The 18,640-nt window shown below is 37.6% G+C and overlaps 1 pseudogene across 1 annotated transcript in view; it reads right to left on the bottom strand.

Moving 5' to 3' along the window:
- Positions 1–18,640, bottom strand: part of LOC147821240 (kinesin-like protein KIF11 pseudogene) — an 82,527-nt pseudogene that overhangs the window by 21,656 nt on the left and 42,231 nt on the right. The gene's annotated exons all lie outside the window — the stretch shown is intronic.

An 18,640-nucleotide genomic window follows, 5' to 3' on the forward strand; every position in this document is an offset into this window, starting at 1 on the left:
ATACTGGATCATGGACGGAGTAGTCCACTGATGGGTTTATAGCTGGGTGTGATGTTGGGAGGTGAAGCCTGGTGGGAGAAGGTGGATTACTGTGGGGGTGGCCTGGGATGGTATATATCCTTCCTCCTTCCTTGATGGCACACTCTGATTCCAGCCTGCCCAGCCATGGACTGTTTCTCCACTGTCATGCCCATCTGCCATGTGCCATCCTGCCTTGGAACCAGTGGACTATGGACTGAAACCTACAAACTATGAGCCAAAGAAATCTTTCCTCCCTTAACTTGTGGCTGGTGGGTATTTTGTGTCAAGGAGAAAGTAACTAAGGCATGGGCTAAGTCTTATGGAATAAGTTTATTACTTAGTACCCCCCCTAAAGTAAATGCCACACACTCATTGTCTATTTTGTTCACTTATGAGTTCAAAATCCTTAAAATAGTGCATGTAACTTTGTAGGTTCCCCAGAATACTTGGGGGAAGGAATCAACTACCCTCTACCTTGCCCATATCCCATACAGAGAGCCTTGTAGACATATTAACCATCACAAGAGTCAAGCTTTTGGAGGACAGGGAGCCTCCTGCATACAGCTTCTTTTACCCCTGCAGAGTGTGGCATAGAAGGCCATGTAAACAGGATTCTTTGAGAAGATAATAGCAGGTTACTGTGCTGCTAACACTGATATTCATGAGCAACATAAGAGATTTAAACCACAAAGTTAAGAGTACCCAGACTTTGGCATAAAAGAACATAAACATTTAGCCCCAAAGTAGCATCCTGAGTCACAATAGATTAATTTGTATGTAGTTTGGCTTAAAGTTACAGCAAAGCCACTTAATACATTCAGAACAGAAAAATGAGAAAAGGAGAAATACATAAAAGCTAGGAGGGAACACTTTCTGGTGCTATCAAATGAAACTTTTTCCATCCTTTCTTGGTGCTGCAGAAGAAGGCACAGCCTATAATGATCCATATTTATGATCCATAAAGACATGAGACAAAATTTTTGACAAGTCATTGAAAATGATAAAAATAAAGCTTGCATACCCTGTGGTATTTGGCTTCACTGCATGAAGTTTTGTAGTGTCACAGGCCTAATGCTTGTTCACTTAGAAAACAAAATATGCATTAGCTTCTGTACAGGGTGAGCTGGAATATGAATAATTACTCAGCAGTATAAGTCTAGTTTGAACTGTCCTGTGTTCAACTAGGAGAGGCAGAAGGTACAGTGGTTAATCACCTGAGATTTGGAATTCTGCAGCCTGAGCTTGAATCTGGGTTACCAACTATGGTGCCTTTTGACATCTTAATCTCCATGACAGCTGGATTTCAATAGAGCAAGAATGCAAGATGCAGAATGCAGTTTTATACCCAAATCTTGGCAGTGATATACCAGCAAGTACTTCTGCCATTTGTCATTGGTCAGAGACCAATCCTGGAAAAGACTGCTCAAGAGTGTGACTACTAGGTAGAACTGGTTGGGCCATCTTGGAAGCTAGCTTTCCAGTTAGATAGAGCTGGAGGCTGGCAGGCATCCCTCTCTCTACAAATGGGCTTTCTACATGGCCATCTTGGGCTTATTACTGCACAGTATTGCCAGGGTAGTCAGGTATCCAACAAAGCAATTTGCCTTACTCAGTGGAAGCATTCTAAGGCCAAACATGGAAGCTGCCAGTCCTCCTAAGACCTGGGCTCAGAAGCCACATCTGACCACATCTTAATAGATAAAGCAGGAACAGAGTCCATACAGGGTCAAGGGGAGGAGAAGCAGACTTCACTCCTTGGCAAGGTCACATTGCAACACAAGACTAGGACAAGAGGGATCTCTCACAGATACTGTTGGAAAGACAATCTACCACATGAGAACAGAGAACACAAAGAGGAGTCTGGGGCAGACCTTGAGATAAAATGAGAAATGGCATTGGAGGGAGGAAGAGCCAGGAATGAACACAGTGTAGCTGAAATAATAGGAGCAGAGCCATGGATGCCAGAAAGTGTGAGTCACTTGTGGAGATGTATGGAAATGACTTGGCAGGAACAGAAAAGTCATAGGGACAGACAGGAGACAGGGACAGAAGTTACTCCCAAGGGGCCCTGCATGTTAAAATGAGAACACAGACTTAGTAGCAATGTCTATAGAGTTTTGAGGTGGTGACCCCTTCAAAACACTTCAGAAACAGGGACCTGATCTTTATGAAACATATACCTCATGCCAGGCACTGAGCTAAGTGTTTCATATACATTAGCTGATCTAATTCTTGCACCAAGCCAACAAGGTGAGTCTGATAATCTTTGTTTTTCAGATGTGGAAATTGGAGTATAAGGAGTTTAAATAAGTTGTGGAAATTAACAGAGTAAGTGGAAGATTTGGATTTAAACTCAGTTCTGTTTAAAAGCCTGTACCCTCAACTCATTCTTTAAAAAAAAAAAAATTTAAAAATTTTTTCAGTAATGGAAATTTAACCCTGGGCTTTTGCACTGAGCTTCATCCCCAGCTGAAGGACTCCCCCTTTTTAATAGAGGATCTTGTTAAGTTGTCCAGGCTGAGCTTAAACTTGCAATCCTGACTCATCCTCCCAGAGTGCTGGAATTATAGTATGCAACACAATATCTGGCACAACTCATTTGTTTGTTGTCACATTCCAAAAGAAAAAAATCTTATGAGGCTCCTGAATGACACTCATCCAAGATAATGACTTGTTGTCAAAATTTCTATGACATCCAGAGTAACCAGACTGCTTGAGCAATGCCCTGGACAGAACCAGGGATAGGTGCTATGTTATACCAGGTGGAAGGGAGGAGTCAGTGTAAACACTTGGTTGGGAAGCTGGTAGAGCAGCAGCCATAGAGAGAAGGCAGAGCACAGGCTAGTCCAGTTTTAGGGAGAGTACTAGTAGGGGGCATGTTAGACTCTCCTCCATCTGTAGATAATGCCCAAATCCTCCTTGACTAACTGTGAAGCTTTTGGAAACACTTGTAGAGAGCAATGACAAGGACAAGACCCCACTAGAGCAACTGAATCAACTCATGCACAATGGAGATAAAGAGTGGTTGCTGACTGCGGATCTTGCACCCAGATTGTTTTTACAACCAGTGTTTAGTCCCTCACCACCCTCTTAGAATGAGGCTAGAGGACTTCGCTGTGGCCTCCTGTGGCCGTATCCTTCTTCACAAGATAGTCTCAAGGCCAAAGGCACATGTGTATCCATGTGAAACCCATTTCCCATATCTAGATACCTGATGTCTTAGTTATTTCCCTTGTTGCTGGGAAGGAGAGGCTTATTTTGGCTCGTGTGTCAGTCTTTAGTCAGCTGGCTCTGAGGCATGGTAGAGGGACACTGTGGAGGAGAGCTGCTCATGGCCTGGCTAACAGGAAGCAGAGAGAGCCAAGGGATGTGGGAAGGGAGAATTAGTCATCCAGGTCACACCCAGAGTGATTTGCCTCTTCTGACAAGGCCCCATCTCCTAACAGCAAGTCAGTTATAAGTCCCTTTAATCCAATCTCCTTCCAAAGGTCCCAACTATGATCCCCTGAGACTTTAGAGGTCATCTAGATATGAACCATAATATTCTTCTTTGGCTCCCACAAAGACTCCTGCGCAGTTCTTTATGCAAAATACACTTAATCTATCTCTAAGAGTTGCCAAAGTCCTAACAGTTCCAGCACTGCTGAAAAGTCCAAGTCTAAATTCTCCCCTGAGACTCAAAGCAACTCTTAGCTGTGAGCTTCTGTAAAAATAAAAATGTTAAATGCTAGTAAACATCCTCATTCCCAAAGGGAGGAATAGGGGGATAGAAACCAATGAGACAAAAGCAAGACTGAAACCCAGCAGGGCAAACATTAAATTCCATATTTCCATGTTCAGCACCTGGGCCAGCTACGGTGAGATGTGAAGTTGGAAGGGCTTGGGAAGACCCACCTCTACAGCACTGTCAGTGGTTGTTGCCCTCATAATTTCTCTCTTGGTCTGGCTTTGCTCACTTCTTACAGCTTTCCTCAGATGTTCCATGTTCCTGGCTTCTCCAATTTCCTGGGATCTCTACTGTACTTTTGGCTGCACTCTTAAAGTTTGATGCATTGCTCTCCTAGGTGCACACTGCCTAAGCTCCTAGGCCTTCTTCTAAAATCTGCATGGAAGCTTCCCTGACCTCATGTTGGATTCTGTATGTCATCTAGGACCATATGGAGGAGGACATTGAACTAGTTGAGATCTCTTCAAGTTTTAATGTTTTCTATTCCACGCATGGATCCTTAACCAAGTAGAGGAATAACTGATGCAAATGAGATGATCCTGCAAGTTGCTGCCTGGCCATCTGCCATGAGATGTGGGCTGCATCTCAGGAATAGGGATAGCTAAAGCTCCAGAATGGAGCCCTATCGCAGGCCACAGCCAGTCAACACCACTGAAGGCTAAACAGAAAATAAGGGATAGGGCAAGGGCCCATGCTGACCAGCCCTGGGCAGTGCAGTGGGGCTCATAGTCCCATTTCTTTTCTTTTCTTTTCCTTCTTTTGGTAACGGGGATCGAACTTGGGACCTTGTGCTTGCAAGGCAGGCGTTGGAACCACCAACAAAGTCCCATTTCTTTTGATATGCTATGGCCAGTTCTGCTGACCTGAATGTCTAGCACTGGGTAAAGCAGCTGCTTAAAAAATAATCAATATAATTATAGAAACACTGAAATGAGAACTCTTGAGCAACGAAGATCTGAATAGTTTCTTGTGTGGTCGTGCTGTTTATTCTGGAAAGGAGGGAATCTAATTGAAGTTTTCCATGTGCTTATCTGAGCATTTACCAAGCAACCCTACATAATGACTTGATTACGTGATTCCTCTGAACTGTTCACAGGGTTCTTCATTAACACAGAGGGGCAATGATTGGTGGAGTCTGAGCTGCCTTGCAGAGAGCTTTAATTTTTTTTAGCAATATCTAAACCAATTCAATAAGTATGCAAAATATAAAAGGGTTTATTTCCCATATTACCTTTTGCTTTTGGCTCAGGGTATAGTGAAAAGTTTTTCCTTTTTATGCTAAGACTGATTCAATTACCTACTAGGATTAATATTTTCTGTGAGTGGCCAGCAATATGATAAAGTTACCACATTTTTATCACTTGCAATTCACCTGGAGCTTTATGTGCCTTATTAATAATTTATTATGACAACTCTGCAATATAAATATTATTACCATCACACAATATTGGTTTTTTTATTTTGAAACTAAGCACATAGTAATTAAGTGACAAGCTCAGTGCTGCAGGATAGGTAGGTGACAGAGAGATGGTGGGATTCTGGCTAAGACCTGCCTGGCTCCAAATCTCATGTTATTTCCTCTATAGAGTATTTCCTCTCAACCTTCAATTCTTCCACTTTCAGTTAAGAAGAGGCCTTTCATTCATTCAAACATTCAATTTGCACACCGAGTGCACCAGGCCCTGAACACATGCAAGAAAAGGAATAAACAACAAGATATGGTCACTGCCCCCTAGAGAAATCACATTATTTTTTAATGTATCATTTAATCAACAGCAATAAAACAGCTATGTTCTTTGAATATTCATCAGTTATATTATCCAATAATATGTATTAATACTCCATGTCATTTAAAAGATTTTACCAGATTCCTTTCAAAAACAGAAGCAAATATATTTACAGAAACCCTATTTTAGAAGCTTTTCTTCAAGTCTTATGGACCGATGACTATACTGCCTCCCATCTTATTAGGTCAGGTTGGAAGGATGGACCCAAGTCAGGGAACTCCAGGCACCATCACATTTTGGAGGCAGAAAACCAAATATTTGGGACAGATCCTGGGCAAGTTATTAAATTACTGAGTCACTTATATACCATTTGCAAAGAGTTTAACAGTTGCTGAAATAAGCAGTAAGTATAATTTAAAAATATAACTTCTAATGTCAACTCATTAATTCAAGCTGATTGTTATAGAATGTCACTCTGACCATTAACAAATGGGCCTCCTGTTGCAGTGTGACCTAGGTAATAATAGAGACATAGAATATATTAATGTCTCAGACAGTCTTTTATGGGGTAGATAATTTTTGAACTGTAATTGCTATTTGATCAGCAGATGCTGGGATTGAGCACCTTGAACAAGAAGTGCAATTTCCTAGGAAGTAATTTTCTTACTGAAGCTACAACCATCTAATGGTGCTGTTCAACCATAGAGTCAGATACTTGGGCCTGGGAGCAGTCTCTGGCAGGCAGGAGTGGGTCAAGGTAACAAGGCTGGTGGAGAGGGAAGGAGGAGGAGAAGGGCTTATCTGCTGCTGCAGCTCAGTCAAAGAGGTTGGTGACATGGGAAGTAGGTGCCATTCCCAGCAGATCTGAGACACAGGATCCCTGTGTCTAGATACTACAGAAAGTGCAATATAAGATGTGTACCTGGCTGTGAAGTGCAGACCACTTGTCTGGTGACTGGCTGCAACAGAGCACCAAGAGCCAAGAAGCAAACAATGATACATCTAATGGGGAAGTTGTTGGTAGAGAATGATGCAATCCCTTCACCAAATCACAACTTAGATGGGGGCATCGTTTAGCCTGTGAAAGTCAAATCAAACAAAAGACCATACCTGCAAGTTTGAAAATCCATCAAATCATTTCTAATATAATCTGATGACTAATTTGCATATTTTACATTGTTTCATAAACCATTGTATGTTATATTGTCTGTTTGGAGAAGAGAATTTGTTAAATATTTGATTTATGTACTAATTAATATTAACATACTGATTGCTAAGTATGCTTAAGTATTCTGAGTATTACTCATGCAAAGGCCCCAGATTGGAACTATTAAATGTTTCTTGGCTGTCTCTGCTCTAAAGGGAGGTACATTTCTATATGAGATGCCCTGAGAGCCAGTCAGAACACTACTGCCAAGCACACAAATGCAGCCTCCTAGAACTACACAGAATAGTGGGTCTGAGCCACACACTCATCAAGAACATATCTTTCCTAATGCTGATGACCTCATTATTAAAGCAGATCAGCAGTACTTATTCCTATGGGTCCCTTCCAAAAGCTCTTGAATGGATGGACAAACAATTTCCACTCCTTAGACAAATAAGATGGAATTAAAAAAAATTTCATAGGAACAAATTAAACCACACTTCTGAACAAAGCAATCTGTATTGCTGGAAAATTAATGAACCAAACCAAAATATGTTGATATCCTTCCCTAAGATTATATGGGGTCTCTTGAGGTGGCATATATTTAAAAATAAGGCCTTTCATTCAGAATTTCCCAAAATGTTTAAGAAATCCCTCTAAAGTGATTTTCCTGATCTTTTAACCCTTTGAAGTAATCACCAAGAAACTAGGGTGAAAGATCACATGGATGGAAATCTACCTCTGGAATTGGAAGGGCTCCATTCAATCACATTCTTGAAAGACAACAAGACTGATACATAAACCTCATCCAGTGCAAGAACTTGCTCTAATCACAGAATCTGGATGATGGTTTTGCCCAGAACTCTTATGAAAGATACTAGATTGAGTTCTAAGCTGATGTTCTGCTGATTTTTATACCAAGCAAACATCATTGGTAATTTGTATTGTAATGGATGGACAGTTTTGGGTTAAACTGAGTATTTTAAAGCATATTCTTCTTGGACCTGTAGAAGAGTCAAATATTTATTTACCTGTCCCTGAAATAACACATATTGCTGATGAGGTAGAGAAAAATGGCTAGAGACATTATATTTGGTGTAAGGGAAATAGTATTATTTAAAAAATCTCTATTGATTACTTTTTTAGTACTGTAGTCTATTACGAGCTTTCTCAGATTCTGTTTGAGAAATCACTGTAGCGGTTGTTAAAATGCAGGTTCCTGTGTCCCACTTCAGACCTATTAAGTGACCTTCTGAGGATGGAGTTGGAGAATCAGTATTTTAACAAGAACTCCAGTGATTATTAAGAACAGTGAGAGTAGAGATAGGTGATCATGCACCAGCTGGGAGAAAGAAGGCCTTGCTTCAGTCTCTGCAAATCTCTGATAATTCTTGAAACATGTCAAAAACCCCAATGTTCTCTCATCACCCTTCTAATTCCAGTTTGGCTTTAAATGCAGCCACTTTATTTGCTAACTTGAATGCAGGTGTCATTCTCCTCTGAAAAGATAAATTGTGTTCATTCAGTAGGTTGAATACGTTACATGAGTAAGCAAGTTTTGAGACCCATTCTGTGTCACTGAAATATGCTGCTAGTGGTGACTGTTTTTCTAAAAGAAATCTTTGGAGTGACTTTTGTAACTTAAAAACCCTGGCCAGTGATCTGCCTTTAGAAAACTATCTCCATTCTATGTATAAGAGATGTGTGTGCTCTGCATCTACCTCACAGAGCTGCACAAACAGATGAGTTAAGGGCATGTACTTTAATGTGGTTGGTGATTTTATTTTATTTATATTATTTTATTTTTGTGGTTGATAATCTTAATCACATCCTTCAAATCATCATTAAGTTCAGGTGTGGTTGACACAGTGCATAGACTCACATTCAGAATGGACTGCTTTGACCCAGGTACCAAAACTTAGAAAGCCAGCCAGTCATGACAGTCACTTCATTTGTGCACATACTGACACAAAGTGACTGATTACACTTTCCTGATATATAATCATTCAAAGATTTGAATAGCTCTAGAGCTGTGATGTGTGTTGGCAACAAAAGAACGCATAACATATACTCCTGAAAAATGTATCGCACAAAAACATTGTTGGCTTGTCAACATCAGTAGATGGATCAACTTGGATTATATACCATGGTGACTCATTAATATTCTTGAACAATTTGTTTCTTAGTATCTCCTGCTATTGCGTTAATTCACATAGTTATGGTACTAGCTGAAAGAGGAGCATGTGCCAATTTCTGAACTGCAGCCTCTCCTAAAAGTTCATGACAAATGTCCTTAGAAGAAGGTAGAAGCAATTCTTTGCCAACAGTAAAGGTTTCCTAGCTTTAGCAATGTAGTTAGTTACTAAGAATGATGATCTCAGTGCAGACATATTTGATGAATTGGTGACCTTCAATAATTGCTTCTATTCTTCATGCTCATATTTCTTTCTTTTGGAAAACTCCAGAGGTTTTCTTTTAAAGCAGGTTGCTTGGTCTTTATAAGGGGAAGCATTTGAAGATTTCATAGCTTCTTTGGATAGCCAGTTGCTACATATTATACAAAGCAGACTTGGAGAATGCAAATCATCTGTTAAAATGAACCCATAATTTAGGTAGGACTGTTGGAATTTTCATTTAAATGCAGCTTCATTTCTATTGCGAATCTTAGAGTCTTTTGCTGTCTCATTGAGTCTTTCCCCCTTTTCAAAGATGCTCTCCAGTGAAGATTGTTTTGTTTTCTTTTGTTTTTGTTTTTTTTAATTTTGGCTAGAATTAGCCATGAGCTTACCAAAACTGTGACAGACAGGTGAGCAGTGCAGGAAAGAGGTGCAGATGAAAATGGTAAGTAAAATAATGGGCAGTGTGAACTAAAACATGTGTTGGATTCTGCCTTAAAGCCTGCCATGAGATGCAGCTGTACAATTGAAGCACATCAACTCACTTGCTACTATAAAGCCTGCCTTAAAATGCAGCTTGACACTTGCTTAATTGTCACTTCAGAATAAAAAATACAAAGACTCAATGAAGCAAAGAGCTGATTCTTCAAAAAGAATAAACAAAATAGATAAAACCCTTTGCCAATATTACTAAAGAAGAATGAAAATCCCAAATCAGATGGGGATTTGGCTCAGTGGTGCCACCGCCCGCCTCGCAAGCGCAAAGTCCTGAGTTTGATCCCCAGTACCCAAAAAAAGAAAATCCCAAATCATATAATTAGAAATGAAAAAGGTGAAATCACTACAGATACTACCAAAATGCAGATTATTAATAACTATTTTGAAAACCTGAACTTCAATAAATTAGAGAATTCAGAGGAGGATAGATTCTTACATATATATGAATTACCAAAACTGAACCAAGAAGATATAAAAACTGAATGATCCAATAACACGCAATGAAATTGAAGCAGTTATAAAAAAAACCCCACAAACTGAGAAAAGTCTAGGACCCTATGAATTAATCTCTAAATTCTATAAGAACTTCAGAGAAGACTGGATGCCAATACTCCTCAAACTCCAATGAAATTGAAAGGGAAGGAGTACTCCCAAAATCATTCCTGGAAGCAAGTACAGTCCTGATTCCAAAACCAGACAAGGACCCAACCAGAAAAGAGAACTACAGGCCAATCTTTTTAATGATCATAGATACAAAAACCCTCAACATGATACTGGCAAAAGAACGCACCAAATCCCCAAAAAGATCACACATCACGACCAAATAAGGTTCATCTCAGGGCTCCAAGGAAAGCTCAGCATATGGCAAATCAATAAATGTAATGCATCAAAGAAGCAAGGACAAAAATCACATGAACACCACAATGGGTGAAGCCTTTGGCAAACTATCGTATCCATTCATAATTAATAAATAGGCATAGAAATTTTAAAAATAAGTATAGAAAGACTTATCTCAATCTGATAAAGGCCATTTCTAGAAAACCTACTTCCAACATCATATTAAATGAGGAAAAGCTGAAAGTTTTCTCCCTAAAATCAGGAACAAGACAAGGATGCCCACTATCACCACTCTGGTTCAATATACTACTCAAAACATTAGCCAGAGAAATCAGGCAAGAGGGGAAAAAAGGGATATGTATATGAAAGGAAGAAGTTAAATTATCATTATTTGCAGATGACATGATCCTCTACCTAGAAAACCCAAAAAATTCCACCAAAAATCTCCTAGAATTAATAATCAAATTCAGTCATATAGCAGGGTACAAATCAACACACAAAAATCAATAGCACTCCTGTGCACCAATAATAAACTCACCAAAAAACAAAATACAAAAGTAATACAATACCATTTACAATGATTGGCATCAAGAAAAATTAAATACTAACAATTAACCTAACCACTGTATGAAAACAGCAGTACTCTGAAAAAGGAGATTAAAGAGCACATCAGAAAATGGAAAAAATAAATTACAAAGAAAAAAGAAAATGGAACAATATCCCTTGTTCCAGGATAGGAAGAACCAATATTCTTAAGCCTAATATACAGATTTAATGGAATGCCAATCAAAATATCAATTAGATTTATCACAGAACTAGAGAAAACAATCCTAAAATTCATATGGAACCAGACGAGACCTAGAATAACAAAAGCAATCCTGGGCAACAAGAAGAAAGCGGAAGGTATAAGTCTCAAACTTCAAGTTATGTTACAAAGCTATAGTGATAAAAACAGCAAGATATGTGTAACATATGGATCAATGGACAGAATAGAGAATGCAGAAACAACCTCTTCCACATTCAGCTATATAATCTTTTAGAAAGGGTCCAAAGACATACACTGGAGAAAAGATACCCTCTTCAATAAATGCTGCTGGGAAAACTGGCTATCCACCTGCAGAAAATTGAATCTAGACCCATATCTTTCACCATGTACTAATCTAAAGTCAATATAGATCCAAGATCCAAATGTTAAATAACACTTAATTTGCTGGAGGATAAAATAGGTGAAACTCAAAGATACTCAAAGGTTTAGGCAAGGACTTTCTGAACAGAATACCAATTGCAAAAAAAAAATCAAGAATCAACAAATGGGATTTTATCAAATTAAAAAGCTTTAGAACAGCAAAAGAAACAACCAACAGAGTGAAGAGACAACCTACAGAATGGGAAAAAATTCTGCTAGCTATTTCCCAGACAAAGGACTAATCTCTAGAATATATAAAGAAGTAAAAAAAATTATTCCCATCCACAATAAAATTCCAATCAAAAAAGGTATCTGAAATGAATAAACACTTCTCAGAAGAAAGAGTACAAATGGCTAATAAATACATGAAAAATGTTCAATATCTCAGGCCATTAGAGAAATGCAAATTAAAACAACACTGGGATTCCATCTTAATCCAGAAAAAATGGCTATCAACAAAAAAATCAAAGAATAACAAATTCTGGTGAGGCTGTGAGAGAAATGAAACTCTTCTACATTGCTGGTGGGAATATAATCTACTACAACCACTATGGAAATCAGTATGGAGACTCATCAAAACACTAACTAGAATTTCCATTTGATCCAGCTATTCCCCTTCTAGCTATCTTTCTGAAATAATTAAAGAGATCATAACACTCATGTTTATAGCAGCACAGTTTGCAATATTTAAATCTTATAAGTGAGCTATATGTCCATCAATAGGCAAATGAATAAAAAAGTAGTATTATAAACAATGGAGTACTACTCTGCCGTAAAAAAGTAATTTGAGTCATTTAAAGGAAAATGGATGAACCTTGAGACCACAATGTTAAGTGAAATAATTCTGACACAAAACTTAAATATAGCATTGTTTCTCATATAATAAATCCAAAATGTCAATAAAGAGCAAAATAAAAGCCAAATGATAATAAGAAATAGAGATATCAATCTTTTGCAAAAGGAAGGAGATCAAGAAATAGAGGGAGAAGGAGGGATGGGAGGAAAGAGATGAAAAAAGAAATAAAATGTGTTACTACCTCCCCATGAGAAATGTAATCATTATGTATTGCAAATATGCATCAATAAAAATTTAAAATTAATAGAAAAGAACAGTGTCAGAGCTATAACTCAGGATGAACTGAGGCCTCCAAAAAGGAAAAAGAAAAAACCCACTTGCCACTAGAAAGCCTCTCATGAGATGCAGCTTAATTGGTACTTGCCACGTATTGGTTGGGTTTTGATACGAATCTGCAAGTATTTGACTTATTATGGTTCCTGCAGTCAAACCTCTCTGCTTATATTATTCTGTATTTGCAGCTGTTCTCTATCACAGCCTCATCTCCACCTCAGATTATCAGGCATTAGATTCTCATAAGGAATGTGAACCTGGATCCCTTAGATGCATAGTTCACAGTAGAAATTACGTTCCTATGAGAATCTACTGCTGCTGCTCATCTGACAGATGGAACAGCTCAGGTGGTAATGTAAACAAAGTGGAGCAGCTGTAAATACAGATGCAGCTTTGCTGGCTGGCCCACCATTGTCCTGCTGCTATGTACAGGCCATGGATCAGTACTAGTCTCTGGCCTGAGGGCCACTGATATAAAGCTATAGGTAACATATGGAATAATGAAATACTTTCTCCTTAAGAACAGAAACAAGATAATAATGTTCATTCTCCTTTTTCTATTCAACACTGTACTATAGGTTTAGCTGTTAGGATAAGGAATTTTTAAAAATACGCTCAGGTTAGAGAAGAACTATAATATCCTTATTCACTGAAGATTTAATCTTGTAGAATATTTACAGAATAGTTATATAGAACATCCAATGCAACCTACAAAAAAGTTACTTAAAATAATTAAGTTACTTGATAGTTGAGTTCATAGACAAGGCAGTATGTGAAATTAATATATGCAAATCAACTATGTTTCCATATACTGGCAATAAGCAAATATGTGAATTATAAATACATTTATAATAGCATTAAATATTTGGAAAGAAGTCTGATGAAAGATATGAACAATAAAAACTATAAAATAGTGCTGAAATAGACCTAAATAAAAATATATATCATGTTCATGGATCAGAAAGCTCAAGACTGTTAAAATCTCAAATTTTTCAAAACTGATATGTAGATTCAAAGTAATCCACATCAAACTCTCAGCAGACATTTTTGTGAAAAATGACAAACTGATTCTAAACTTCATATAGAAATAGAAAGGCCCTAGAATATCTAAATAACATTAAATAAGAACAAAATTAGAGGACTAACGATATCTGTTTTTAATATTCATCTTAAAGGTACAATTTTCATAACAAAGTAATACTGTTATCAAGATAGATAGACAAATTGAATAGAGAGTCCAGAGAACCACACAAACACGAAAGACTTAATTTTCATGGAAGTATCAAGGCAAATCTATGGAAAAAAGTAAGCTTGAGAAAAATCTGACAGTCTGGTGCTAGAACAATTGAACAACTGGCTACCTATATACAAAAATTGAGCTTGAATCCCTACATTGCACTATCTATAACACAACACAAAACAGGTCAGAAATCTAAATTATAAATATTATTGAAGAAAATACAAAAGTCCTCATTTTATTTTTTTTTCCCCATTAACTTTTATTGGTACATTTTAGGTATAAAATACAGTTACATTCATCATTGGGATTTTGTACCATTACATGAGTCTCTTGGTTCTTATTTTTTTTCCCCTTCCCTTGCCCTCCCTTCACCCCCTCCACCCTTCCCTATTTGCAAAGATGTTGTTTCCATTTTTTTCCTCTTCTCATATTTTTTCCTTTCCCTTTTTTCCCTTCCCCTACCCCTCCCAATTACCCTGCTCTTTCAGACCTTTTCTTCCTGTTACACAATATCAGTTATACATTTTTAAAATTACAATATTAAGATCTAGGAGACATTACCACAGATTTTACAGAATTTAAAAGGATATAGAAAGCATATTACAAAAATCTTTTTTGAAATAAATTTGACAACTTCTAAGAAGTACCTTAGAAGACAAATTAATGAAACTAACACTGGAGGAAATATCAAATTTGAACAGCACCTATTAAAGAAAGTATATTCCTAGCTTGAAAACCTACCTATATGTCAACAGCAGGCTCATAAACATTTTAACTGATAAATTATATCAAACAATTAAAGCAGAAAAAAGAAGGAACACTTCTCCGCTCATTTTAGGAACTCAACAGTGTGCTGATCCTAAAACTGGATAAAGATAATAGAAGAAAAAAGTATGAACATAGATAGAAATTAGTTTAACAAAACAAACTATTGGAAGTCAGATCTGGCAGGATGTAGAAAGTTGTTTTGTTGTAGGGATGGCAGTGTTGGTTCAGCATTGGAAGATCCACCCCCAAAAGTCATCATTTTAACAGAGGAAAGGAAAAAGCCATATGATCCTGTCACTAGTTGGAGAAAAAGTATTGGACTAAATTCTACAGCTGTTCATGGCAAAAGCTATCAGGAGACTAGAAGTAGAACAGAAACTTCTCAACAGATTAAAGACATGTACTCCATACTTCCAGTGAGAATATCTTGTATGAATGGAGAAGATACAATGCTTTCTCCTTAAGGTGGGAAAGAAGGGCAGATATGCTTACTCTTTATCTGTCCATTAAACTTTGAAACCTAGTCCCCACCAAAATAGTCTGGCAATAAAAGGACACAACTAGGATAAGATTGGCATGGCAGAAGCAAAATCTTTATATGTAGATGAAATGATCATCTACAGAGAAAATACTAAGAAATCTCTAGGAGCCTCTAGAACTTGTACTTGAATTTAGCAGGATTAGAAAACACAAGGTATATATAAAAATTCAGGTCTGTGTATACTTGCTATAAATGAAGAATTGGATATTGAAATTTAAAAGTTATGTAGGAGTACAAAGGACCTAGAAAAGTGAAAAACAAAAACAGTGTTGGAAGACGTTTAGTACCTAATTTTAAGACTTCTTCTAAAGCTACAGTAATCAAGGCAGTGTTGGTGTAAGGAAAGACATATAGATCATTCGAATAAAACAGAGAATCTAGAAATATAACCACACACATATGGTCCACTGAGTTTTGAAAGATTATTTACCATTAGCATTTTATAGAATATAAACTCAATTCAAGAGCCGAGGAAGAGATAGTGTTTTCAGCAAACGGCACTAGAACACCTGGTATCTGTACATAAAACATTAACCTCAACCCTTTATTTCCATACATGAAAATAACTTGAAGGGATCTATGAACCTAAATAAGAAAGCCTAAAAGTATGAACTTTAAGAAGAAATTATAAGGGAAAATATTTATGAATTCAGGGTAGGCAAGAACTACCTAGGATACAAAAAACATGATGTATAAAAGAAAAAAATTGATAAATGAGATTCTATCAATATTTAGAACTTTAAATGACATCATTAAAAATGAAAAATAGTCCTTAAAAAGACCATATTTATAATGCATATAACCTATGACCAGAATATATAAAGAACTCTTACAGCTCATTAATAGACAACCCAATTAAAATGTAGACACAAGATGATGATAAATAGCCAGTATAGCACAAGGAAAGGTGTGCAACTCTAGAATCAGAAAAATACTAATCAGTACAATAACAAGATTGAAGTACATACTCATTAGGGAGATGAACTTAAAAGTTTTAAAAGCCTTGCCATGACTTTTTCTTTTTGTTGGACTCTCCCCCTTTGCATTCAATTCCTCACACCCAATGGATTCATTCTGCTGGGTTTCCTGGGGTTGTGATCCTCATTGTCTTTTCCTATGGTATTGTCTAAAATTTTTGGAGTGGTAGTTTGATATTCATGAAATTCCTGAGGTGCTCTTTATCATGAAAGTATCTTATTTCTCCATCAATTTTGAAAGATAGTTTTGCAGGGTACATCAATCTGGGTTGGAGGCTGTTTTCTTTTAGGGCTTGAAATATATCAGTCCAAGCTCTTCTTGCCTTGAGGGTTTGGATGGAGAAGTCTGCTGTGATTCCGATGGGCTTTCCTTTGTATGTGACTTGTTTCTTTTCTCTCAATGATTGTAGAATTTTGTTCTTCTGTTGGATTTCTGGAATCCTAGCTATTATATGCCTATGTGTAGATTTTTTTTTGATTAAGGCTAGCTGGAGTCCTATTTGCCTCACTTATCTATATGTCAAGTTCTTTTCCCCTCCTTGTGAAGTTTTCTGCCATCACTTCTGTGAACAGTTTTTTTATGTCATCTGCACTCTCTCCTCTTTCTTCATTGACTCCAATCAGTCTTATGTTATTCTTCTTTGCATTGTCTAGCAGCTGCTGGATTGATTTCTCTTGTTCCTTTACAATTTTAAAGCAATTTGTCTTTTCCTGGTCACTAATTGCAATCTTTTCTTCTATATCTGAAATTCTATCCTCATTCTGCTGTGCAGACTTTCAGTGGAGTTTTTAATCTCCTGGAAATCTGTTTGCGTCTGTTTTATGGATTCCATTTGTTTCCTGTGTTGGAATTCCATCATGTTCCTCAGGTCCTCTATTTTTTTTATCTGTGTCCTCTCTAGATTTATTAATCATGTCTTGCACCATGAGCACAATCTTTGCTGTTATCTGAGTAATTCTTTCTGATTTCATTTTTCCCAGATCCGCTTTTGTTGCCAGTTCAGAGATTCCAGGTGGTTGAGTATCAGATTGTTCCATCTCGTTTCCCTTTGGGGTTGCTATAGGTGATCTGGAAGTCTGTTTGTGAGGCTTGTTTATGTGTTTTCTCATTTCCATGGGGGGATGCTTCTGGCACCCACGTGGCTCAACTTCTCTGCCCTAGGAGCTTGGAATGGCAGTGGGGGAGCTTCCTTCCAGGTGCTGGGACCGGCTAAGGTTCTCTACCCTAGGAGCCTGGGATGGAGGCAGGGGTGCTTCCTTCCAGGTGCTGGGACTGGCTGAACTTCTCTCAATGATCTATTCTTTTTAAAACCCTAATTCGTCACTCCAAAAATAAAGCTTTGCCCAACAAAGCAAATTTCAACTGCTTTGGTTAACAGGTCCTGTGCTGTGTCACTGTCCAGTGTTTCTGGAATTTTATTAGAATCCTGAATGTACCTGTGCAAATCGGTAGCAGTAAGACCAAAAAATGCATCTAAGCAGCTTCCAAATACAGTAATGAGAAATAATTTGTTTGATTCTGCAACTTTTAAGGAAAGTTTATATCTGTAACTTATATTTTCTGCTTCACCAGTAGAGCCACATTTTGGGCAATTAGATCTTTTGGAGCCAAGGATTATCCGAGAGAAGCACTTTTGACATGATGGGTATATAAAACTCAAATTCTGGAGAGCAAGTACTGAGGCAAGAAAAAATTTTCTTTTTCTAGTCATGTGTTTACACTGGGACCTTTGGCAAAGGCGTAGGCATCTCCTCAGGTAATGCTTAAGTGACTCAGACCAGCTGGGCGCCAAAAGTCCTCATTTTCTACAAATGATCTTGGGCCCAGTTTTGCCCTAAGCATACCCAAGTTCATTCTCTTTTACCCATGTACTTATTAAAATTCTGTCCCTTACCTCTGCTATATCTGTCGAGGCTCTGCTCAGCCTCAACTCTCCCCATCACTCAGGCTGCTATTCAGTGCATTAGCTTCAGAGATGTTCCTTCATTTTTCTACTAAAGATTTCTCCTTATCTCCTTTGGACCCAATTGAATTTATAATATTTTCTTTTCTATACTGAGTATTTGTGTGTTTGAAGTGGGAGGATGAGGATGACAGAGTTTTCTTTGTATTGATCTTTGTGTTCTTGCCTAGGTACTTCAAGCAAACTATAAATCTTGAGTGGGTAGGAGTCGCCCTTCAGCCACTTTAACACATAATCTTCCACCTAATATATTCTCCATAGTTATTTGTGTGATGAATAGTAATGTGAGGACCTCACCAATATTTTTTGGTGTGTGTGTGTGTGTATGAGTGTGCATATGTGTCTAGGTGTGTGTATTTACCAGGATGATTCCTACATGATGAAATTGCTTTTTGAATTTGTAAATCAGAAGTTCTCAATATTTTTCTATTCCCAATTTACCAAAGGTATATCATCCATTTCCATCTGTAATGAAAACTTAC

The sequence above is a fragment of the Heterocephalus glaber genome, unplaced genomic scaffold, assembly GCF_053883595.1.
Source record: "Heterocephalus glaber isolate CG9 unplaced genomic scaffold, H.glaber_assembly_v1.0 deba00001757, whole genome shotgun sequence".
Taxonomy (NCBI): domain Eukaryota; kingdom Metazoa; phylum Chordata; class Mammalia; order Rodentia; family Bathyergidae; genus Heterocephalus; species Heterocephalus glaber.